The following is a 25,517-nucleotide window of genomic DNA, read 5'->3' as shown; positions in this document are numbered from 1 at the left end:
TGAAGCTGGAAACCATCATTCTGAGCAAACCATTGCAAGGACAGAAAACCAAACACCACATGTTCTCACTCATAGGTGGGAACTGAACAATGAGAACATATGGACATAGGGTGGGGAACATCACACACTGGGGCCTGTCATGGGGTGGGGGGAGTGGGGAAGGATAGCAGTGCAGTGCTGAGAAGAATATATATTCTGTTGATTTTGGGTGGAGAGTTGTGTAGATGTCCACTAGGTCTGCTAGGCCCAGGGCTGAGTTCAAGTCCTGAATATCCTTGTTAATTTTCTGTCTCATTGAGCTAATATTGACAGTCAGGCATTGAAGTCTCCCACTATTATTGTGTGGGAGTCTAAGTCTCTTTGTGGGTCTCTAAGAACTTGCTTTATAAATCTGGGTTCTCCTATATTGGGTGCATATATATTTAGTATAGTTAGCTCTTCTTGTTTAATTGATCCCTTTACCATTAAGTAGTACCCTTGTTTTTCTTTGATCTTTGTTGTTTTAAAGTCTGCTTTATCAGAGGCTAGGATTGCAACCCCTTTTTTATTGCTTTCCATTTGTTTGGTTAATATTCCTCCATCCCTTTATTTTGAGCCTATGTGTGTCTTGCACCTGAGATGTGTCTCCTGAATACAGCACACTGATGGGTGTTGACTCTATCCAATTTTCCAGTCTGTGTCTTTTAATTGGGGCATTTAGCCCATTTACATTCAAGGTTAATATTGCTGTGTGTGAATTTGATCCTGTCATCATGATGCTAGCTGTTTCTTTTGCCCATTAGTTGATGTAGTTTCTTCATAATGTCAATGGTCTTTACAATTTGGTATGTTTTTGCAGTATCTGGTACCAGTTTTTTCTTTCTATATTTATGCTTTCTGCAGGAGCTCTTGTAAGGCAGGTCTGGTGGTGACAAAATCTCCCAGCATTTGCTTCTCTGTAAAGGATTTTATTTCTCTTTTGCTTATGAAGCTTAGTATAGCTGGATATGATATCCTGAGTTGAAAATTCTTTTTTTTTTTTTTTAAGAATGTGGAGTATTGGTCCCCACACTCTTCTGCCTTGTAGGGTTTCTGCAGAGAGATCCACTGTTAGTCTGATGGGCTGCTCTTTATTTGTCACTCAACCTTTCTTTCTGGCTGCCCTTAATCTTTTTTTCCTTCATTTCAAACTTGGTGAATCTGATGATTATGTGTCTTCAGATTACTCTTCTCAAGGAATATTTTTGTGGTGTTCTTGTATTTCCTGAATTTGCATGTTGGCTTGTCTTGCTAGGTTGGGGAAGTTCTCCTGGATAATATCCTGAAGTGAGTTTTCCAACTTGGTTCCATTCTCCCCATCACTTTCAGGTACACCAATCAAACGTAGGTTTGGTCTTTTCACATTGTATCATAGTTCTTTGAGGCTTTGTTCGTCCCTTTTTATTCCTTTTTCTCTAATCTTGTCTTCACACTTTATTTCATTAAGTTGATATTCAATCTCTAATATCCTTTCTTACACTTGACAGATTCAGCTATTGATACTTGTGTATGCTTCACAAAGTTCTTGTTCCGCGTTTTTCAGCTCCATCAGGTCATTTATGTTCTTCTCTAAACTGGTTATTCCAGTTACCAATTCCTCTAACATTTTTTCAAGGTTCTTAGCTTTTTTGCATTGGGTTAGAACATGCTCCTTAGCTCAAAGGAGTTTATTACTACCCACATTCTGAAGCCTACCTCTGTCAATTCATTAAAATCATTCTCCATCCAATTATGTTCCTTTGCTGGTGAGGAATTGTCATCCTTTGGAGGAGAAGAGGCATTCTGGTTTTTGGAATTTTCAGCATTTTTTGTGCTGATTTTTTTTTTTTTCATCTTCGTGAATTTATCTACCTTTGGTTTTTGATGTTGGTGACCGTCAGATGGGGTTATTTCGTGGATGTCCTTTTGATGTTGATGCTATTCTTTTCTGTTTATTAGTTTTCTTTCTAACAATCAGGTCCCTCTGCTGCAGGTTTGCTGGAGTTTGCTGGAGGTCCACTCCAGACCCTGTTTATCTGGATTTATCACCAGCAGAGACTGCAGAACAGCAAAGGTTGCTGCCTGTTCCTTCCTCTGGCAGCTTTGTCCCCAAAAGCCACCTGCCAGATGTCAGCTGGAGCTCTGCTGTATGAGGTGCCTGTCAACCATTGTTTGGAGGTGTCTCCCAGTCAGGAGGCATGGGGGTCAGTATCCCACTTGAGGAGGCATTCTGTCCGTTAGCAGAGCCCAAGCACTGTGCTGGGAGTTCTGCTCCTCTTTTCAGAGCTGGCAGGCAGGAATGTTTAAGTCTGCTGAAGCTGCGCCCATAGCCATCCCTTCCCCCAGGTGCTCCGTCCCAGGGAGATGGGAGTTTTATCTATAAGCCCCTGACTGGGGCATTTGCCTTTCTTTCAGAGATGCCCTGCCCAGAGAGGAGAATTCTAGATAGGCAGTCTGGCTATAGTGGCTTTGCAGAGCTGTGGTGGGCTCCACCTGGTTCAAACTTCCTGGCAGCTTTGTTTACACCGTGAGGGGAAAACTGCCTACTCAAGCCTCAGTAATGGTGGACACCCCTTTCCCCACTAAGCTTTAGTGTCCCAGGTTGTCTCAGACTGACTGCTGTGCTGGCAGTGAGAGTTTCAAGCCTTTGGATCTTAGCTTGCTGGGCTTCATGGGGGTGAGATTTGCTGAGCTAGACCACTTGGCTCCCTGGCTTTAGCCCTCTTTCCAGGGGAGTGAATGGTTCTGTCTTGCTGGTGTTCCAGACGCCACTGAGGTATGAAGAAAACTCCTGCAGCTAGCTCAGTGCCTGCCCAAATGATCTCCCAGTATTTGCTTGAAACCCAGGGCCCTGGTGGTGTAGGCATCTGAAGGAATCTCCTGGTCTGTGAGTTGTGAAGACTATGGGAAAAACATAGTATCTGGGCTGGAATGGACCATTCCTCACAACACAGTCCCTCATGGCTTCCTTCAGCTAGGGGAGGGAGTTCTCTGACCCCTTGTGCTTCGCAGGTGAGGTGACACTGCACTCTCCTTCTGCTTGCCCTCTGTGGTCTGCATCCACTGTCTAACCAGTCCCAGTGAGATGACGTGGGTACCACAGTTGGAAATGCAGAAATCACCCATCTTCTGCATTGATCTCACTGGGAGCTGCAGACTGAAGCTGTTCCTATTTGGCCATCTTGCCCAAGTTCCCTATGTTTTTAAAATATCAACTCTTACTTTGTTTTGATCTTTTCTATTTTTTTTTTTTTTTAGTTTTTAGTTTTTAGTTTAATTTATTTCTGCAATGATCTTCTTTGTTTTCTTTCTTCTATTAACTGGACTTAGTTTTGTTGTTGTTGTTGTTACTTGAGGTGTAATTTTAGATGATTTATTTGGGATCTTTCTTCTGTAGTATAGGTATTTATTTTTTGAACCTCCTTCTTAGAACTGATTTATCACATCCCATATATATATATATATATATATATGTGTGTGTGTGTGTGTTGATTTCTGCTTTTATAACATTGTGGTCACAAATACTACTTGTATTATAAATCTTAAATTTGGTAAGACTTGTTTTTTGGCCTAACATATGGGCTGTCCTAGAGAATGTTTCATGTGTGCTAGAGAACATTGTGTATTCTGTTGCTTTTTGATGGCGAGTTTTTTACAAGTCTGTCTATTAGTCATGGTTTTCCAGAGTAATAGAACTGATAGGATAACTATGTCTATATATTTGCCTATATAGGCAAGTATATAGATCTAGATACATTTAGATATAGATAGATATAGAGATAGATGTATGAGAGCAAATTTATTAGGGGAGTTGGTTCACATGATCATGGAGGCTGAGAAGCTCCACCATACGCTGTGTGCAAGTTGAAAAAACAGAAAAGCATGGTTCATTTCAAGTCTGAAGGCTTGAGAGCCAGTGGGGCTGATGGTGTAACTTTCAGTCTGAAGTTGAAGACCTCAGAGCTTGGATGACTACTGGCCCAAGTCACTAAGTCCAAAGGTTAGATAACTTGGAGTTTTGGTGTCCAAAGGCATGAGAAGACAAGTGCCCCAACTTCAGGAAAAAAAAAAAAAAAAAAAAAAGAATGAGTAAGTTTGTCTTTCTTTGGACCCTTCTTCTATTTGGGCCTTCGGCAGATTGAATGGTACCAACCACTTTGGGTGAAGACAAAGTCTCCATGCAACGCTGTTGATTGAAGTTGACATTGGCAAAAAACTTCAGAGAACCTCAGTTGCCACAGCTGTCTGTATCTGCAGTAGCGGTGAGGGTTGTTATTGTGTTCTATAGTGCTGAAAATTGCTGGGTTTTTTTTTTTTTTTTTAATCTCTTTTTCTCCCACCTGGATGTTTTGGCTGAGGTGTTCTTTCTTGGTGCCAGCTTCTTCTTGCTGGTGTATTTATGGTGGTGATGGTACTGGTGTCTGATGTATAGTGTTCATGGCGCAGATGTATGAAGTATGGACATGTAGAAAAACCACAGCTCTGTAGGCCAACGTTCTGGTGCCACTAGTGCCAGGAGTGCTGGCACCACCACTTCTATGTCAGTAATAATGTGCAGGATGAAGGAACATACAGAGAACCTGAAGATCTGGACTCTGTAGCACAGGTTTATGAATAACTACTGCTGTTCCAGGGACCAGAGTGTGGACATGCCTGGTGTGGAAGTGACTTCACAGCAGTGGAGTTTCTCCAGTGTCTGATGTGCCCGTATTTATGGAGCAGCTGCTGACTTCAAGTCTAGAACTTAGACATTATTAGAGCAATAGTTGCTCTTGAGCCATGGGTGTGATCTAGCTAACTGTGATGGTGACTCCAATGTTGGAGACACAGCCGCTCACAAAGTAGTGGAAGACTCATGTTCTGGAGTGCAGTGCATGCACAGGGACTGTGGCTCTGGGGCCTAGGATGGAGTTATCCCAGTGGAAATTGTCATTGCTCCAATTTCTGATGTGTTGGTGGATGTGGTTCACCTGTAGATCTGTTGTCTGAAGCACAGGCTCATGAGGAGTGATAGTGTCTCTAGGGTTTGGGGCATGTGTTGCCTCACTGTGGCGGTGGCTTAGAGAATCCCACCACCTTTATGGAAAGGATGAGAGAGGCACTAATAAAACACACCTCTTTATCCCCTGGTTCAGTGGAGGGACAGCTCATTCAGAAGGACAAGTTTATTACACAGATTGCTCCCAATATTAGAAGAAAATTACAGAAGCAAGTTGTAGGACCAGATAGCAACCCAGAGAACCTCCTGAGAATAGCCACTTCAGTATTTTACAATAGGGATCAGGAGGAAGACCAAGAAAAGGAGAGTAAATACATGAACAGAGGCTCTAGTAGCAGCATTGCAAGCTTGCAAAGTTCGGGATCCCTGAGGTATATCCACTAGCTGTTATTGATGTGACAAGTCATGGCATTTTAACAAGGAAGGCCCAGGCAGCAAGACAAAGCCACCTCGACCCTGTCCAGCCTGTGGCAGAGACCACTGGAGAAGGGTCTGCCCCCAGAGATAGAGGTCACTGGCTTCAGAACCAGTCTCACAGATGGTTCAGCAGGACTGATGAGTCCTGGGGCTCAAACCACTGGCTCCAGCAACTCAGACTGTTACTACAGCATAGGAGCCCCAGGTGATTCTGGAAATTGAAGGAAAAAAGGTAGCTCACCTTCTGGATACTGGAGCCAGTCTCTCTTCTCCTCTCTAATTTAGGTCTCCCACCATAAGGGACATCTCAGGAAAAACTCTAACCTGATATTTTTCTCAACCTCTTAGCTGCAGGTGGGGGGACCTACTATTTCCCACTCCTTTATTAGGTAGAGATATTCTAGCTCGCTTGGGGGTCAGCGTCCATATAACCCTAGAGCAAACTCTTTGTCTCCCCCTGATGGAAGCTAACATTAATCCAGAAGTTTGGGCAACTCAAGGAAGAATAGTTTGAGCTATAACCGCTAAGGCAGTCCAGATTTACCTGAAGGATCCAACTTCTTTTCCTAACCAGAGACAGTATCTCCTAAGGCCAGAGGCTAGGAAAGTGCTAGAAGCCATTACAAATAACCTAAAGATACAAGGCCTCCTCAAACCCTGTAATAGCCCCTGCAACACCCCAATATTAGGAGTGCAGCAACCCAATGGGGAATGGAGACTAGTTCAGGACCTTTGCCTCATTAATGAAGCTGTAGTTCTAATTCATTCAGTGGTACCTAATCCCTATACCGTGTTAACTCTATTTGAGTTAATGGTTTACAGTTCTAGATTTAAACGATGCCCTTTTCTGTATACCATTACATCCAGACTCTCAACGCCTGTTTGCTTTCAAAGATTCCTCCAGCCAGACCACCCATTTAACATAGACAGTGTTGCCTCAGGGATGTTGACATAGTTCTCATCTGTTTGGACAGGTACTTTCAAAAGACCTCTCTGAGCTCTCTCATCCTCAAGTTAGGGTCTTGCAGCACGTTGATGATATCTGCTCTGTGTTCCAACTGAGGAAGCTTCTCAGAAAGGAACTTAAGCTCTTCTCAACTTCTTAGCTAACAGAAGATACAAGGTTTCAAACCCAAGGCCCAGCTCTGCAAAACCTCATTGAACTATCTAGACTTAGTGCTGTCTGAGGGGACCAGAGCATTAGGGGAAGAGAGGATTCAGCCTATTTCCTCCTTTTCCCTCTCCAAAACCCTCAAGCAACTAAGAGGATTTGGGGGCATTACAGGATTTTGTAGACTATGGATACCTGGGTATCGTGAAATAGCTTGTCCATTATATAACCTCATAAAAGATACTCAGGGAGCTAAAGGTCATCTTCTAACTAGGAACCTGAAACTCAAAGGGACTTCAATCAGTTAAAGCAAGCCTTGATTAAGGCACCAGCTCTCAGACTTTCTGTAGGGAAGGCCTTCACTCTGTATGTATCAGAAAGTAAGGGAATGGTCTTGGGAGTTTTAACACAGGCCCGAGGACTAGCTCAACAGCCAGTGAGTTACTTAAGTTAGAAACTTGATTTGGTGGTTAAAGGATGGCCAGCCTGCCTCCGAGCCATTGCCTCAGTGGCTCTGCTGGTCCCAGAAGCCTCCAAATTAACCCTGGGAATTGATTTAACTGTTTACACCTCACGTAACATGGCAGGACTACTGCACTCTATGGGGAGACTTTGGCTAACAGATACCGACTCCTTAAATATCAAGCTCTCTGTTAGAGGGTTCCAACATCTAATTAAAGACTTGTTCTCTCCTAAATCCAGCCACCTTCTTCCATGAGGAAACTGGGGAACATGAGCATAATTGTGAACATGTCAGAGTACAGGCCTATGCAGCCTGGGAAGTTCTCAGGGAACCTACACCTAGAGAACCCAGATTGGATCCTCTTCACAGATGGGAGTTCTTTTGTAGAACAAGGCATTCATAAGGCAGGATACACAGTAGTCTCTCTATAAGATGTTAATGAAAGTGTCTCTTCTCCCTCCAGGCACAAGCACTCAATTTGCTGAACTGATAGCTCTTACAAGAACAATTGAATTAAGGAAAGGAAAGGCAGCTAACATTTATGTTGGCTCCAAGTATGCTTTCTTGGTTCTCCATGTTCATGCTGCCGTTTGGAAGGAAAGGCATTCTCTTATCGCCAATGAATGGACCACCTATAAAATATCACCACAAAATTAACAGGTTATTATCCTCGGTTTTCCTTCCATGAAAAAATAGTAGTGATGCATTTCTGTAGGGGACATCAAAAGAGAACAGACGAGGTAGCCAAAAGAAATAGATTAGCTGATCAGGCGACTAAGTCAGCGGCAAGGAAGCTTCCAGACATCAACACACTTCAAACTTCTCTAATCTGGAAAGGCTCCATGATAGAAATTAAACCTCAGTACTTCCCTACAGAAATAGAATGAGCCACTTCTCACAGGTATACATTTCAGCCCTCAGGACGGCTACAGTCGGAAGCTGGCAAATGAAGTTTACCAGCCTCCAGCTAACAGAAATTCTTTAAAGTCCTTCACCAAGATTTTCACTTGGGAAAGGATAAAACTTATTAATGTGCTGAGAGATTGTTCTCAGGAAAGAATTTACTAAAAACAGTCAAGCAAGTCGTTAATGCTTTTGAAGTCTGTCTTAAAAACAATCCCCTGAACAGGTGACTCCTTCCTTCTCAAACTCAAAGAATAGAAAGTTATCCAGGGGAGGACTTGCAAATAGATTTCATCCACATGCCAAAGACAAAAGGCATTCAATATCTGCTGGTATGGGTAGATACCTTCACTAACTGGGTAGAAGCATTTCCCTGCCATACAGGAAAAGTCTCTGAGGTAGTAAAAGTATTAGTTAATGAAATAACTCCCTGCTTTGGTCTACATAAGTATCTTCAAAGTGACAATGGGCCTCAAAGACACAATGGATCTCAAAAGTACTAGGCATATAATACCATCTCCATTGTGCTTGGATACCCCAATCCTCAGGAAAGGTAGACAAAACTAATGGTATTATCCAGAGACACTTCAGAAAATTATCCCAAGAAACTCACCTGCCTTGGGTCACTCTTCTTCCCATGGCCTTACTACAAATAAGAAATACTCCTTCAAAATTAAGTCTTAGCCCTTTTGAGATGCTGTATGGATGACCTTTCCTTACCAATGATTTTCTATTAGATCAGGAAACCTCTGAGCTAGTTAAGCATGTAACCTCTCTGGCTCACTTTCATCAGGAATTAGCACAATTTGTGAAAGCCAAACCCCAGGAAATTGGACTCCCTCTATTTAACCCAGTAGATTTGGTACTGGTAAAACTCTTTCTTCCCTTTCTCCCTCCCTAAGCCCAAGCTGGGAAGGTCCTTACATTGTTCTTCTTTCAACCTCCTCAGCAATAAAAGTTAGGGGAATTGACTCCTGGATACATCACACTTCAGTCAAAGCCTGGAATGCTGAGGGAGCAACCCCTGACAGCCCAGAGGAATGTCCTGAATATCAACATGAAAAATAGGAGATCTTAAGCTGGAAATCACAAAAAAAATAAGTAACTGAGTAAGAACTACTCATATTACTCATCTCGCACTTACCTCACTAAATACTTTTGTGTCATTTTTACCTCTCCTTTGAGATTTATCGCCAAATATTACAACTTCTTTTTGGTGGAAATTATTTACTATGCCACCTTTGCACGAATTGCTAATACTCACTCTACTATTTGCAGTAGGGCTATATACTGTAGCACCCACAGGGTGGAATATTGGACAGAGAATCTCAGTTAATGTAGCATTTTGCTTAATTATCATCCCCATAGCATGAATAACAGTTACAAACAGGAAGTAATTGTGAGCGTTTTACTGTCACTAAATCTGTTAGGACTTTTTATCGCACTTAATAACATGTCACATCCTTTGGCTCCTACAATATCCGCCTTGGCCCATTTGTACAAGACTAATTGTTGGGTCTGTCCTAAGCAGTTCGCTCAATTCAATGGCACTAAGGAAACTTACAGTGACGCGGAATTCACTGTCTTAGGATTCCTTTTGTTGACTTTACCTTTAACCCTTAAAGACTTATCAGGCATAAATGGGACATGGTATGGGAGAACTTTCTTTTTTTTTTTAATTTAATTTAATTTATTTTATTTATTTATTTATTTATTTATTTATTTATTTATTATTATTATACTTTAAGTTCCAGGGTACATGTGCATAACGTGCAGGTTTGTTACATATGTATACTTGTGCCATGTTGGTGTGCTGCACCCATCTGGGTAACTTACTCCTCTCAGGAGAACACTCTGCCCCCAGTGCCAAAGAACACTCTCCCCAAAGATAAGCTTCACACCCTCAGACTAGGAAAAGTTGATCGAGTGAGAGCAAATGCCTCCCTCTGCTTCAAAAGCAGTGGGGAAGGATCACACTTGGGAGATCTTAGATATTTTAACATCACATTTGTAATTGCTGAAAGTTCAAAGATTGGGGGAGGAGACCGCAAAAAGGGTGATCTAAAATGATCAGAAGACCTAGTGGGGGCTTTCAGAATCTAGCCTCTCCTGGTTGGAAGGGCTCAGATGGGAGTGGCATGTTCTATGTTACCAGCTTAATTATAATCTAAAGAATAACACATGGGCCTTTCCAAGCATGTGACCTCATGGAATTCCAGACCCTTGTATGATGTTTGCTAATAGTAGCAGCTTACAGATATGTGGGCAACCTGGAGACATCTGGACTGCCAGCCCTTGTCATAAGGATCATCTAAGATATTGGCCAGGGCATATAATATCTCTAATGTTTTGAAACTCCATTTGTCAGGTGGATGCTTCTTACTTGGTATGTCAAATTCCAAATGACAAGCCACAACTTAGAACCATCTCTTCAAGGAATGGGGCTATATTTTCTCTGTGGCTCCTGGATACACTTAATCCTCCTAAGGCATTGGAAGGGAACTTGTACTTTAGTATCAGTAGTTCCCAACTTGTTATTTTTAAATTCTGCTCAGCATCATCTGCGGACATCCCTAACTTAGGCTCTTTTCTAGAAAACTGCACTATCTCGAATATGACAGACAAAGAGATCTATCATTTCTGTGCTATCACATGGAGATTTAACTGAAAGGGCAGACTGGGGAGGGCATGCACATGACAATCCCATTTTAGAAAAAACATGGATGGGAAATTCTATAGCCAGAGGTCTATTCTCATTTATGGGTATCCCTCTCCTTGAAAGATCAGTACTTTATATCTCTATTAGTATGCGCTGAAGATGTAAGGCAACTCTAGATGCCATAGAGGCACAACAGCAATCTATAGACTCTTTAGTCTCAGTAGTAGCATAAAATAGGCCTTAGATGTCCTTAAAATTGAAGTAAGAGGTACCTATGCACTTTTAAATGCAACATGCTGCTTCTAGATTAACACCTCTAGTAAAGTAGAGGAAAATCCACAGGTACTCAAAGATCAAATCAAAATTATCGACAGGCTAAGAGAAACTAAAGGCTTCAGCCCCAGGTGGTTACAATCCCTCTTTAATGAATTCCAGTATTCCTTACGGAATTGGTTAGCTCCTTTATTAAGCCCCCTTTTGCTTATGTGTCTTTTATTAATATTTGGACCTTGTAACTCAATACTAACTTGAATTTTTCTTCTCATCCATCTGGAGGCAATCAAACTCCAAACGGTGCAGCAAAGTGAACCATGCATGGATAAGCCATTCTTCCAAGGACCCTTAGATCAACCCCAGGAGGAGCCCTAGCTGCTGTTCCTCACTCGATGCCCCTTTTCAGCAGGAAGTAGCCAGAAAGAGTTGTTGCCCAAAACCCCCTAACAGCAGTTAGGGTGACATCTCCTCATGGGGAATTGTTATAGAGTTATTAAGAAAATATTTTAGGCAGGTAGAGAGGATAAGGGGTCCTTGGTAAGGTTTGTTTATTTTGAAGTGTGATACCCTACCTTGTTTTAACCTGAGTGACTCTCTCCTAGCAGAGAGAGCCGCACAGACTCCATTTTAGTTTCTTCACTTGCAGTCCCCTTTATCCCCCTTAAGGGAATAACTAGTGCAAGCTGACTCCAAACACATCCAGGAATGCATCTGCTGATAAGATATTGAGGAAGGCTGTACCAGCAGCTCCTGGGAATGTGCTCCGTGGAAGGCACCTAAAAGCCCCTGCATTTATCTCTTAGTGATAGTTTAAGCCCCTGCACCTGGAACTGTTTAATTTTTTTGTAACTGCTTCTATAACCAATTAATTTTTTTAACTTTTGCCTGTTCTGCTTCTGTAAAACTGCTTCAGTTAAACTCCCCCTCCCCTATTTAGACCATAGTATAAAAGAGAATCTAGCCCTTTCTTCAGGGCCAGAGAATTTTGAGCGCTAGCTGTCTCTCGGTGGCTGGCTAATAAAAGACTCCTTAATTTGTCTCAAAGTGTGGCGTTTCTCTATAACTTGCTTGGTTACAACATTTGGAGGCCCCAGCGAGATTTCGCCATGGGGTGAGAGCCAGACTCATTCCAGGCTCTCCTGGACAGACAGAGGACTTATAGGGGAGGCGCCACCTGAAGACGTTCCAGGGCCCCATAAGATCCCGTCTTCCAGAGAGGAACGGATTGACTACCCTTGTGTGCCCACAAAAAATTCAACTCCTGAGTCCTCAGTTTCTGGTCCCAGGAAGGTAAGTCAGATCTGACTCCGTTTCTCTGGGAGGGAACTGGCTCTGACAAGGACCCTCCCTTTTTGACTCTGCCCACATTCCAGGACGCTGGAGGACAGAGTCCTGGATTTCCTGTTAGGCGACTGTGTCTCTCTGTGATGGAAGCGGCCCTGACGAAGGCCCTCCCTTGACTCTGTCGATATTCCAGAACGCTGGAGGACTGAGTCCTGGTTTTTGGCAGGCCGGTCTGGTCTCTCCGTTTAGTTTCTCTCTCTCTCTCTCTCTCTCCCCCCCCTCCTCCCCCCTCCCTCTTTCTCTCTCTCTCTCTTCCTTCTCTCATTCAAATCTCCTAGAGACCTCTGTTTTGGAACAAGAATAAGAAAACCGTTATAAACTCTGCGTGAATGAGTGCGTGAATGGGGAGTTCAAGGGCTTGTGCTTGAATTTCCAATTTGTAGCTCCACGGCGAAAGTTAGGGAGTTCAAGTGGGCCCTCCCCTGAGGTTCCGTGGCGACCTCATAAGGCTTAAGGCAGCATTGGACATAGCTCGATCTCAGCAGGGGGTTTATACTGGCCTGCCAATGCTAAGAGGAGCCTAAGTCCCCTCAGGGGGAGCAGCCAGGCGGGCATCTGACTGATTCCATCATGGGATCCCTCACCCCTTGTTTGACTATAAAAAGAAAAAAAAAATTGTTAAACTTGTTTATATGCCCTAGTGTCTATTTTCTTGTTTAGTGTCTAAGTTTCATATGTCAGGTCGCCGATACTGCCCAAGGCAACTGGGAAAGGACTTCTTCAAGGTCCTCAGTACTGATTTTCTACCACAGGAGGTCAAATTCCTCATCAGTCATTTGGGCTGGCCATCCCAGTCCTGCCTTTTCTGTCAGAAACAAATCAGGTGTTGTTGCAGGAAAGAGTGTGAGAAACACTCACCCATTTGGAATTTCTGACACCATAAAGGCTGCTGGCATTTAGATTGCCACATCCCACGCCCAAGTGACTGGATCACCTCCACATTAGATCAGTGGTGGATTCAAAATAGCCACCCTGCAGACCCGCTTGCCCACCTTTTCTGTCATCCTGTAACTTTTCCCGTGCCCTTGGATAGAAGACTGTGCAGAGAAGCCTACTCTCGTACTGCTGTACTCCATCTGGACTCTTATTCTGTCCCCCTGTGGCTGCTCTCCTACCTTAGGAAAGATCCAAGCAGCCCCTTTCCTCCTCATCCTTATCCCTTACCCTGCACATCTCGTTTTCCTGTGTCACAGCAAGTCCAGCTCCTCCAGGATTTGGCTCTGCTCTCCCTCCTAAAACCCTTGAAAGAAAGGGCCAAGTTTGAACTTTTTGCCTTTGAGTCATGGAGACACCAAAAATATTTAGTCTATAGGTCAAGGGAAAGAGAGAGGCCATCTAGGTCCATCTGGCCAAGGAACCCTCAAGTCAGCCTCCAGTCCTCCTCCCTAAATCTCAAAGCTTAAGAAAACAAACCTCATGTGGCAGGAAGTGTTGGCTATAGTTGTTTTCCTGCTCCTTCTGCTTATGTTATTTCTGTTCTTGCAATACGCCAGCCCCCCAGGTCATGAATTTCTCTGTCCTTGCTAGGTTTAATATCTCTGCTCAAACCTTGTTAAACTGCCTCCAAAATGGGAAACTCCTCTTCCTGGTCCTGTAAAGATTGGAGCCCTCTCCAATGTATGTTGCAGAACTTCTCTCTGGGCTTCTAAGAGGATTAGGGAGTCTGCCTTAAGAAAGGCAAATTCTGGACACTCTGTGAAGTAGAATGGCCACAGTTTGGAACCGGGTGGCCCCCAGAAGGGTCACTTAACCCCACAGCTGTTCAGGCTGTGTGGCGTGTCCTTACTGGAATTACTGGTCACCCCGATCAGTTTTCCTACATTTATCAATGGTTGGATTTGGTCTGGAGCCCTCCTCCCTGGCTCCGCTCATACGCCATTCATGATCCCACTTCCAAGCTCCTTTCTGCATTTTTGCCCCGCCCCTCAGCCCCTCGGCTCCTCCTGTACTGCCTGCTTCTAAAGAACAGGAAAGTTTTCCTCACCCAGTTCCGCCACCCTATAACCCTTCTGCTCCCTCCATTTCTTCCCTTGTCTCCTTGACTACATTTCTTGTAGGCTCTCCACTATAGTCTCCCAGTTGCGACTGAGGCAGGAGGAGGTAGCCCCCATCCTCCCACTAAGAGAGGTGCAAATCCCTCCGTGTGAAGAGCACCCTTCTTAGTTAAAGTCCCTTTCTCTACCTCTCACCTGTACAACTGGAAGGCTCATAATCACCCCTTTTCTGTAAAGCCCCAGGTTTTGACCTCACTAATGGAGTCCGTGCTCTGGACTCACTGACCCACCTGGGATGACTGTCAGTAACTCCTTTTAACCCTTTTCACCTCTGAAGAGAGGGAATGTATCCGAAAGGAGGCCAGAAAGTATTACCTTACATCAGCTGGTGGGCCAGAAGAGGAAGCCCAAGACAAAATTGAGGAGGTTTTTCCCTCTACCTGGCCTAATTAGGACCCAAACTCCTCTGGTAGGAAGAGAGCTTTAGACGATTTTCACCAGTATCTCCTTGTGGGTATCAAGGGAGCCGCTCGAAAACCCATAAATTTGTCAAAGACAATTGAGGTTGTCCAGAGGCCTGATGAGTCACTAGGAGCATTTTTGGAACCCCTCCAGGAGGCCTATTGAACTTACACCCCTTTTGACCTGGCGGCTCTTGAAAATAGCCATGCTCTTAATTTGGCATTTGTGGCTCAGGCAGTCCCTGACATTAAAAGAAAATTACAAAAGCTAGAGTGATTTCCAGAAATGAACATCAGTGAGATTTTAGAGATAGCCCAAAAGGTTTTTGACAACCGAGAGTTTGAAAAGCAGAAACAGGCAGCTCAGGCAGCTGAAAAAAGCCACTGACAAAGCATCAAAAAGACAGGTAAAAATCATAGTGGCTGCCATTCAGGAAGTCAAAAAGGGAAGGCCCCCATCACAGGAGAATGGTCAGGGAAACCTGGGTCCCCGCCAAAAGGGCCAGAAAGGGGAGCGGGCTCACCTGGAGAAAAACCAATGCACTTTTTGCAAGCAGATAAGACACTGGAAAAAGGAATGTCCATTAAGACCAGAGGAAAAACCAGAAGAGAAAAAAGTTCTCACCCTCCCCACTGCGGAAGAATCTGATGATTGACGAGTCCAGGGCTCCTTTACACTTGGTCCCCAGGAGCTCATGGTGACTGCCACAGTGGGGGGCCAGCCTGTACACTCCCTAATTGACACTGGGGCAGAACACCCGGTACTGCAGACACCCCTAGGCAGTGTCTCTACTAGGAAAGTGGCTGTACAGGGGGCTACTGGAGTTATTCAGAAATATCCTATCACCCACTCACGAGAGGTGAGTTTGGGACAGAAAAGAGTAACCCACTCATTCCTTGTGGTCCCAGAGTGTCCTTTTCCCCTCCCAGGGTGAGACCTGCTCCACAAGCTGCAGGCATCTGTTTCTTCTCGGCCGAACAAGCTCACCTCATGTTAGGGGACACAATGTCCCCTACTGCTCAGCTCCTGCTAACCAACCCTCTGTCAGAAGAATCTCTCTTAGTTTGACCTTCACAACCACTGGAAAATAAGACGAATCCTCCCCTACTGGACTTACAGACTCTCTTTCCTCGAGTCTGGACTGAGTCAACTCCCCCGGAACTGGCTAAGCACCATCCGCCAGTGGCAGTAGAACTCCTGGTCACTGACTTGCCAGTCCAGGTGAAGCAATATCCTATAAGTCAGTGGGCTAGGGAGGGAATCAACCCCCATATTCAGTGACTGTTACAAGCTGGCATACTCACACCAAGTCAGTCCCCCACCTGGAATACTCCATTTTTGCTGCTCCAAAAACCTGGAACAAATGATTACCGACCTGTACAGGACTTAAAAGAAGTTAATAGATGGACAGTCACTGTCCACCCAACTGTCTCTAACCCTTATACTTTACTCAGTCTGCTCCTGCCGGAACACACAGTGTACACCGTCCTTGACTTAAAAGATGCTTGCTTTGCTATTCCTCTAGTCCCCAAAAGCCAACCTATCTTTACTTTTGAATGGACAGATCCTGGCTCAGGAGACATCACCCAATTGACCTGGATTCGGTTACCTCAAGGTTTTAAAAATTCCCCCACCCTTTTTAAGGAAGCCCTCCAACAGGATCTTATACCATTCTGAGCCAGACACTCTAATTGTACTCTTCTTCAGTACGTAGAAGACCTTTTATTAGCTACTGAAACTACTGACACTTGCCTGCAACATACTAAGGACCTACTTTACTTCCTTCAGGAACTCAGGTATCGAGTCTCGGCCAAAAAGACCCAGCTTTGTCTTCCCAGAGTCTCCTACCTAAGGTATGAGATAAACAGAGGGAAAAGGGCACTCACCAGTGCTCATAAGGAAGCCATCCTGCGGATTCCCACTCCCACCACTAAGAGACAGGTCCGTGAATTCCTGGAGGTGGTAGGATACTGTCACCTATGGATATTAGGGTTTGCAGAGATTGTCAAGCCCCTGTACACTGCTACTGGAGGGAATGGCCCACTAGTTTAGACTGACACCGAAGAACAGGCTTTCAAAAACCTGAAAAAGGCATTAACTGAGGTACCCGCTCTAGCTCTCCCAAATATCTTAAACCCATTTCACCTTTTCATTCATGAAAGCCAGGGAGTTGCTAAGGGTGTGCTCATTCAGACTTTAGGACCCTGTAGATGCCCAGTAGCCTATTTGCCTGAGAGATTGAACCCTGTGACGCCTGGATGGCCAAGTTGTCTGCGAGCCATAGCAGCACCAGCAAGCCTAGTCCAGGAGACTGACAAATTGACTCTAGGCCAAAATTTAACCCTTACAGCTCTTCATGCCATAGAGACTTTGCTACAAAGTGCTTCTGGCAAATGGAGGTCAAATGCTCGCATCCTGCAGTATCAGAGTTTACTGTTAGATAAGCCTCGTTTGACTTTCTGTCCCACAAAGTGTTTAAACCCAGCTACTTTACTCCCTGATCCAGACTTCACTACACCTGTCCATGACTGCCAGGAACTGTTAGAAACTACGGAAACTGGCCGACCTGGTCTCCAAGATGTGCCCCTAAAGAAGGCGGATGCCACCGTGTTTACAGATGGTAGCATCTTCCTCAAACAAGGAGTACGAAAGGTTGGTGCAGCCGTTACTACAGAGACAGATGTGCTGTGAGCCAATGCGTTGCCAGCAGGTACCTTGGCACAGAAGTCTGAATTAATCGCCCTCACTCAGGCTCTCCGATAGGGTAAAAATAAACGTATTAACATTTACACTAACAGCAGGTATGCTTTTGCTACTGCACATGTACACGGAGCCATCTATCAAGAGAGAGGGCTACTCACCTCAGCAGGAAAAACTATTAAAAACAAAGACAAGATTTTAGCCCTGCTTGAAGCTGTTTGGCTTCCTCAGCAAGTGGCTGTAATTCACTGCAAAGGACATCAAAGAGAGAGCATGGCTGTTGCCCGTGGTAACCAAAGAGCAGACTCTGCAGCTCCGGAGGCAGCTTGGCTTCCAGTCGTGCCTCCGACCCTGCTACCTGCAGTGTCCTTTCCACAACCTGACTTGCCAGACAACCCAAAATATTCCCCAGAAGAAAAACAAGCTTCAGATCTTCAGGCCAGTAAAAACTGGGAAGATTGGTGGATTCTTCCTGATTCCAGAATCCTCATGCCCTGAGCCCTCGGGGAAACTTTAATCAGCTGTCTACATTCTACCACCCATTTACAAGGAGTAAAACTGGCCCAGCCTCTAAGGAGCCATTTCAAGATCCCCCACCTTCAGGACTTAGCTGATGAAGCAGCCCTTCACTGTACGACTTGTGCTCAGGTAAATGCCAAACAAAGTTCCAAACCCAACCCAGGCCACCGTCTGCAGAGACTCACCAGGAGAAAAGTAGGAAATTGACTTTACAGAGATAAAACTGCACCGGGCAAGGTATAAATACCTCCTGGTACTAGTAGACACCTTTTCCAGGTGGACTCAGGCATTTGCCACCAGAAGCAAAACTGCCACCACAGTCGTTAAGTTTTTACTAAATGAAATCATCCCAAGACACGGGCTGCCTGTTGCCATAGGGTCTGATAATGGGCCAGCCTTCACCTCATCCATAGCTCAGTCGGTCAGCAAGTCATTAAACATCAAATGGAAACTCCATTGTGCCTATCTACCCCAGAGCTCTGGACAGGTAGAACGCATGAACTACACCCTAAAAATACTCTTACAAAATTAATTCTAGAGACCGGTGAAGATTGAGTGAGGCTCCTCCCTTTAGCTCTTCTTAGAGTAAGATGCACCCCTTACCGAGCTGGGTTTTCACCTTTTGAAATTATGTATGGAAGGGCTCTGCCTATCTCGCCTAGATTGAGAGACACTCATTTAGGAGAAATCTCTCAAGCTAATTTATTACAGTACTTGCAGTCTCTCCAGCAGGTACAAGACATCATCCAGACGCTTGTCCGGGGAGCACACCCCAATCCAGTTCCTGACCAGATGGGACCCTGCCACTCTTTCCAGCCAGGTGACCTGGTGTATGTTAAAAATTTCCAGAAAGAAGGACTCATTCCTGCCTGGAAAGGACCTCATACCCTCATCCTCACCAGGCCGACGGCTCTAAAGAATGTGTATTTGCAAACACTACTTGGAAGGCAGGAACCTCCAAAGCTGTCTCTTTTGCAGTCAATTTATGTGCTTTATTCCCAGAGCCTACCCATACCCATGAAGAACGACGCAATCTGCCAGTCATAGGAGCAGGAAACGTTGACCTGGCTGCAGGATTCAGACACACAGGAAACTGGACTGGATGTGGGAGCTCCAAAGGTGCAGAAAAAGGACTCCAGAGTGTTGATTTTTACCTCTGTCCTGGAAATCACCCTGACTCTTGTTGTTGAGATTCCTATCAGTTTTTCTGCCCTCACTGGTCATGTGTAACCCTGGCCACTTATTCTGGAGGATCAACCCAGTCCTCAACCCTCTCCATAACTCACACTTCCTGTCCTAGACAGTGTACTATAAGAAATTGCAACCCTCTTACTATAACTATCCATAATTCTAATTCAGCTCAATGATATTATGGCATGTCATGGGGATTAAGGCTTTATATCTCAGATTTTATGCTGGAACTATGTTCACCATTCAGTAAAATGTCCTGGTCCCATGGAGCCCTCCTAAGCCAATCAGACTTGTAACTGATTTAAGCAACCCTATGTTCCAAAAACACCAAGATAGGGTCGATTTAACTTTCCGGCCACTCCTGGTTCCTAAATCTCAACTACAACGACAACATCTCCAACCCAGCCTGATGTCCATTCTGGACAGGGTGTGTCACCTCCTTAATCTCACCCAGCCTAAACTAGCCTGAGATTGTTGGTTGTGCCTAAAAGCCAAACCCCCATATTATGTTAGTTTAGGAATAGAGACCATGTTCAAGGTTAACTCTCTTCCTTGTCATACACAACCCCATGCCCTTACACTAGGAGACGTGACAGGGAATACCTCCTGTCTAATTAGCCATGGGTATAACTTATCTGCTTCTCCCTTTCAGGCCACTTGTAATCAACCTCTACTTACTTCCTTAAACGCCTCAGTTTCCTACCAGGCACCTAACAATACCTGGTTGGCTTGTACTTCAGGCCTCACTCACTGCATCAATCGGCTGAACCCGAACCTTTCCTGTGTGTGTTGGTTCGTGTACTCCCCCAAGTCTATGTGTACAGTGGGCCAGAAAGGCAACTTCATATTGCTCCCCCTGAATTGCATTCCAGGTTTCGCCGAGCTGCCCCACTCCTAGTACCCCTCCTAGCCTGCCTTAGCATAGCTAGGTCAGCAGCCATTAGCACGACTGCCCTGGTTCAGGGAGAAACTGGACTAATGTCCGTGTCTCAGCAAGTAGATGCTGATTTAAGCAATCTCCAGTCAGCCATAAATATGCTACATACCCACGTAGAGTCTCTAGCTGAAGTAGTTCTTCAAAACCGCTGAGGATTAGACCTACCATTTCTCTCCCAAGGAGGGTTATGTGCCACTCTAGGAGAGAGTTGCTGTTTCTATGCCAATCAGTCTGCAGTCATAAAAGATACTCTCCAAAGAGTGTGAGAAAATCTAGATAGATGCCAACAAGAATGAGAAAGTAACACCCCCGGTATCAAAGCATGTTCAACTGAAACCCAAGGCTAACTACTCTAATTACTAGATTGGCAGGACCCCTTCTCCTCCTCTTGTTAAGTTTAATCTTTGGGCCTTGTATATTAAATTGACTCCTTAGCTTCGTAAAGCAGCACATAGCTTCTGTCAAACTTATGTGTCTCAGAAGCCCGTACTGTGAGTGAAGAATCAAAGATTTGATTCCCCAAACCATGAGTGGGGAATGTGATACCCTACCTTGTTTTAATCTGAGTGACTCTCTCCTAGCAGAAAGAGCCGCACAGACTCCATTTTAGTTTCTTCACTTGCAGCCCCCTTTATCCCCCTTAAGGGAATAACTAGTGCAAGCTGACTCCAAACACATCCAGGAATGTACTTGCTGATAAGATATTGAGGCAGGCTGTACCAGCAGCTCCTGGGAATGTGCTCCATGCAAGGTACCTAAAAGCCCCTGCATTTATCTCTTAGTGATAGTTTAAGCCCCTGCACCTGGAACTGTTTATTTTTTTGTAACTGCTTCTATAACCAATTAATTTTTTTAACTTTTTACCTGTTCTGCTTCTGTAAAACTGCTTCAGTTAAACTCCCCCTCCCCTATTTAGACCATAGTATAAAAGAGAATCTAGCCCCTTCTTCAGGGCCGAGAGAATTTTGAGTGACAGCTGTCTCTCGGTCGCCGGCTAATAAAGGACTCCTTAATTTGTCTCAAAGTGTGGCGTTTCTCTATAACTCATTTGGTTACACCAAATGAAGCTCCAGGAATGTTTCTACTCTAGCAGAAAATCAGTTTGAAGGGCAAGGCCACTGGGAAGCTTTGATATACAAATGCCAGTCATTAAAAACTGAGTCCATCCAATATGGCAATTCCCACCCTCTTCTCCTTGTCACACTGTGTGCCAAGCATCATGGCTGCCTCCAGATAACCCAACGTATGCAGGACATTAGGGCGCCCTATATTTGCATATTAAAAGGCTAGGAGGGCCAGTTTTTTCATGGGCTATGTGAATTGCATACCTGATCAAACCAGTCCCCTGGGCCCTATGCAAATCATACACCACTTCCTCCAGCCTCCTAGTATAGCCGACTGTTTTCCACTACACTCGGGGTTTCCTCACTTGGCTTGGAGCCCCCCTCCCTCTGTCTCTGTGCGGGGGAGTTTCTACCTTCTTTCTTGCCTATTAAACACTCCACTCCTTAAAACTACCCCACATGTGTCCATGTAATTTTATCTAATCGGCATGAGGCAAAGGACCCTGGTTTTCCTCCATTCATTGGAGCTGTATCACAAAGTAGAAGTACTGATGGAGTGGTGGCAAAGCTGGTGTCCAGAGTGCAAGTATGCACAGAGTGACCACAGTTCTAAGGACCAGGGCGGTTCTATCTTACAGTGGCTCTTGCTCTAGTTTCTGAAAGGCAGTGGTATGTGTGCTATGGCTGTGAAGATGGGTTCTGGAGTGTGGACATGGAATGGCCATGGCTCCAGGTCCAGGGTGGCCATGGGGTTGGAGAGGTAGTAGCCCTTGTCCTAGACCAGCACGATAAAACCTCCTTTTTAAAGGAGTGAATTCAGAAGTGTTTCCTTCTTCAGGAGTTTTGCCTCACCAATGGTTGAATACCTCAGTGACAAAAACTGCCGGTGCCCTCTACACAGCAGGCAATTGGAGACCATGGTGGCACCCACTGCATTAATGATACTGATGGGTTCCACCCTTATTCTTTGTTACTAGCTTTCTCCAGACATCTCAAGTATGCCAACCTACCCAACAATACATTCTGTGCAGTTATTCTCCATTTTTTTGTTGCAGGATCTTAATTGGAATCTTGAGCTCTTTCAATGCTATTTTCATTCAAAGATAGCTGTCTAATTGTTAGTTTTTGTGGTAGGATGAAGAATAATTTCCCACTCTGCCATTTTTCTGGCATCAATCCTACATCAGATATTTTGGGACTCTGATGTTTGATGTTTACTATTGTTATATATTTTTAGTGAATTGATGCTTTCCTTAGTATATAATTTCCTCTTTTGTCTCTTGCAACAGTATTTTACTTACAGTTAAATACTGTTGGCTGATGTTTGTATAGCCAACCCAACTATATTTTGGTTACTGTTTTCATGTAATGTCTTTTACCATTCTTTACTTTTGTAATAAATCTTGTCATCTTTTTGTTAAAACTTGAGCATTTGTAAAACAGCTACCTACTTTCTCATTCTTTTCAAGCTGGTTTGGTATCAAGGCAGTTCTGTACTTTGCTGCTGGGTATTATTTGGACTTTAACTCAAAATAAAATATTAAGGCCTCTGGTCTTTTCTGAGCATGCAACATACACATATCTGGGCTTGTTTGTGGCTTTTTCAATTTTCTTGTATACATAGCTGCTTTTTAGTGTCTTAATTTCCCAAAGAATCTCACCCCAGAATCGCCTCAGAGCCTTAGGTGGTCTGTTATGTCTCTTCACCCATAATAACTTTCCCCAGGCATCTGTAGATTTTAGCCTCCCTGCAGCTTTCTCAGCAGCACTCATTTCTTCTCCCTGTCTGAGATCTGAGTTGCATCACTGTTCTGTGCCTGAGATCCAAGTTAGGCAAAACAGAGACCAGTCATTCAGGCAGTCCCCAGACAGGTTAGAATATTACAGTTAAGATCTGCTGTGCTCTCTTCAGTTTCAAAGGACGGAATTGAAAGGTAAGCTACCACTTTCTTCGGACCAAGACTGCTCCATGCCAGGGAAGGAGTAGGGCAAGGGTGAGTAAAAATGTCATACAATTGCCTACTGTTTTGAATGTCATTTAAAAAAATGGTCATTCAGTTGACGGTTATAGACCCTTGACACTTTTCTGGATCTTTTATACAATAATGTTAACCAGTTTGTTTTGTGTTTTTGTTTGGTTGTTCTGCCTTTTTTTTCCCCATGAGGACTTGGAGCTTCTTAATGCACCAATTTACTCATGTCACTTATCTAATCTATATCTTTAAATTGAACTACTAATATTTACACTTAAGGTAATTATTGATATATTAGTATTTAAATCTTTTATTTAATTACTTGTTTTCTGTGTTTCTTATTCTTTTCTTCCTTTCTGCTTTCCTGTTAATTATTTAAACATTCTTGGAATTGACCTTGATTCTTTTTTATTGTATAATTTTTTATATTTTCTTTGTGGTTGCTCTGTGTACTATAATATATGTAAATTTGAGGCTGCATGCTTCAGGTAGTCTAGCCTGCCTAGTTTCTAATGGATGGAGGAAATGAACATGGAAGCACACCAGGGATTTCCCATTTATGCTACTGGGCAGAGCAACAATTGCTTGTGAGCACAAGATGCTCATGGCTAGCTGACACTGTGGCTGGGACTCCAGGGACATTCCAGAAGCTGCCAAGAACACTTTGTCTCAGGGATTCTACCTTCTTTTCCCTTATGGCAATAGCTGCCAGTAACATTTCACTAATGCAAGCAAACATGCTGTTTGGGGTAGTTAATGGGCTTCAAGACCATGTAGGTCACTCTGGTGTGTACAACTTGGAACACCCTTCCCATTCATTTGGACTTTTCCTTGGAATAAGCCACTTTATGGTTGTATTCAGTTTGGGTACCTGGTAGAAAAGGGAATAGTGGTCAGAATTTTACCCAATTTGAGAATTAGCTCATTTATATTTGTCTGTTTTTGTGCATCCCAGTCTTACATATTTGAAAACACGGAAAAGTTCAAACACGTGGCAGATTTTCTGGGACTCCAGCTGATTACACAATACAGCCCATTTTTGTTCACATTTTAAACTGATGGGAAAATTACAACAATAAAAATTCAGAACTCACATAGTTAACTTGCAACTGTAAAGTTAAATAGAGTCTTCTAAAGCTCTCTGTTTATCTTTTCTTTTCTGAATCTGCTGTTATTAAGATACTGGTGTTGAGATAAAACTATAATTCAAAGTTACTTGAAGCTTTTGTTTTGCTTATATAGTTCAGCCAGTTCTAACTAAAATATAGACATTAATAGCTCATTTAGATCTGAAGAAAAGGATAAAATAAGTTTTTCAAAAATTAAACTACCATGGAAACTGTTACTCAGGATTTTGGTCAACAGCCTTCATTGGGTTAGCTATCAGGGCAAACAAAATTTAGCCATGTAAATAGGTTCCAATTTCATCTGATAAATAATTTGAATTCAAGTATCTTTTATAGGACAGTGAGTTTGTGATGCTGTCTCATAGCTAGAATTCCAAAGTGACTGGATCTTTGTGTTTGTATATATATGTTTACATGTATTTATATATATGTGCAAGTATTATATCATGTGTTGTGTTTAACATGCAACAAAATTAATTTACAAGTAAGTGAATATTCGTAAATTAAATCCAAAATGCCTATCAAGTTCACATGAATTGAATCATCTTTGGAAAATAAAAAGGATTTTAAAATTATCAGTAAAATAAAAATAGAAATGTTTTAAGAATTCTTAACATATATTTTTGTCTATGTTTACTGATTAGGTAAGTTTTATATTTGTCACTGTTAGAAATGTTAAGACATCAGAGTGTGGCACAAAATATATAGTACTATAAACAGAGGCAAAAACAGAATAATCTTTGTGTGATTTTTGATAAGTAAGACCAATTTAATATTGTTGGTTTAATAAAAAAGAGTTGAATAGGGGGGAGCAAGATGGCCGAATAGGAACAGCTCCAGTCTCCAACTCCCAGCACGAGCGACACAGAAGACCGGTGATTTCTGCATTTTCAACTGAGGTACTGGGTTCATCTCCATAGGGAGTGCCAGACAATCGGTGCTGGTCAGCTGCTGCAGCCCGACCAGCTAGAGCTGAAGCAGGGAGAGGCAGCCCCTCACCTGGGAAGCGCAAGGGGGAAGGGAATCCCTTTTCCTAGCCAGGGGAAATGAGACACACAACACCTGGAAAATCAGGTAACTCCCACCCCAATACTGCGCTTTAAGCAAACAGGCACACCAGGAGATTATAACCCACACCTGGCGAGGAGGGTCCCACGCCCACGGAACCTCCCTCATTGCTAGCACAGCAGTCTGCGATCTAACCACAAGGCAGCAGGGAGGCTGGGGGAGCGGCGCCCGCAATTGCTGAGGCTTAAGTAGGTAAACAAAGCCGCTGGGAAGCTCGAACTGGAAACCTGCCTGTCTCTGTAGACTCCACCTCTGGGGACAGGGCACAACAACAACAACAAAAGCAGCAGAAATCTCTGCAGATGCAAACGACTCT

The sequence above is a fragment of the Mandrillus leucophaeus genome, unplaced genomic scaffold (assembly GCF_000951045.1).
Source record: "Mandrillus leucophaeus isolate KB7577 unplaced genomic scaffold, Mleu.le_1.0 Scaffold2011, whole genome shotgun sequence".
NCBI classification, from domain to species: Eukaryota; Metazoa; Chordata; class Mammalia; order Primates; family Cercopithecidae; genus Mandrillus; species Mandrillus leucophaeus.
This window is presented reverse-complemented; position numbering follows the sequence as displayed.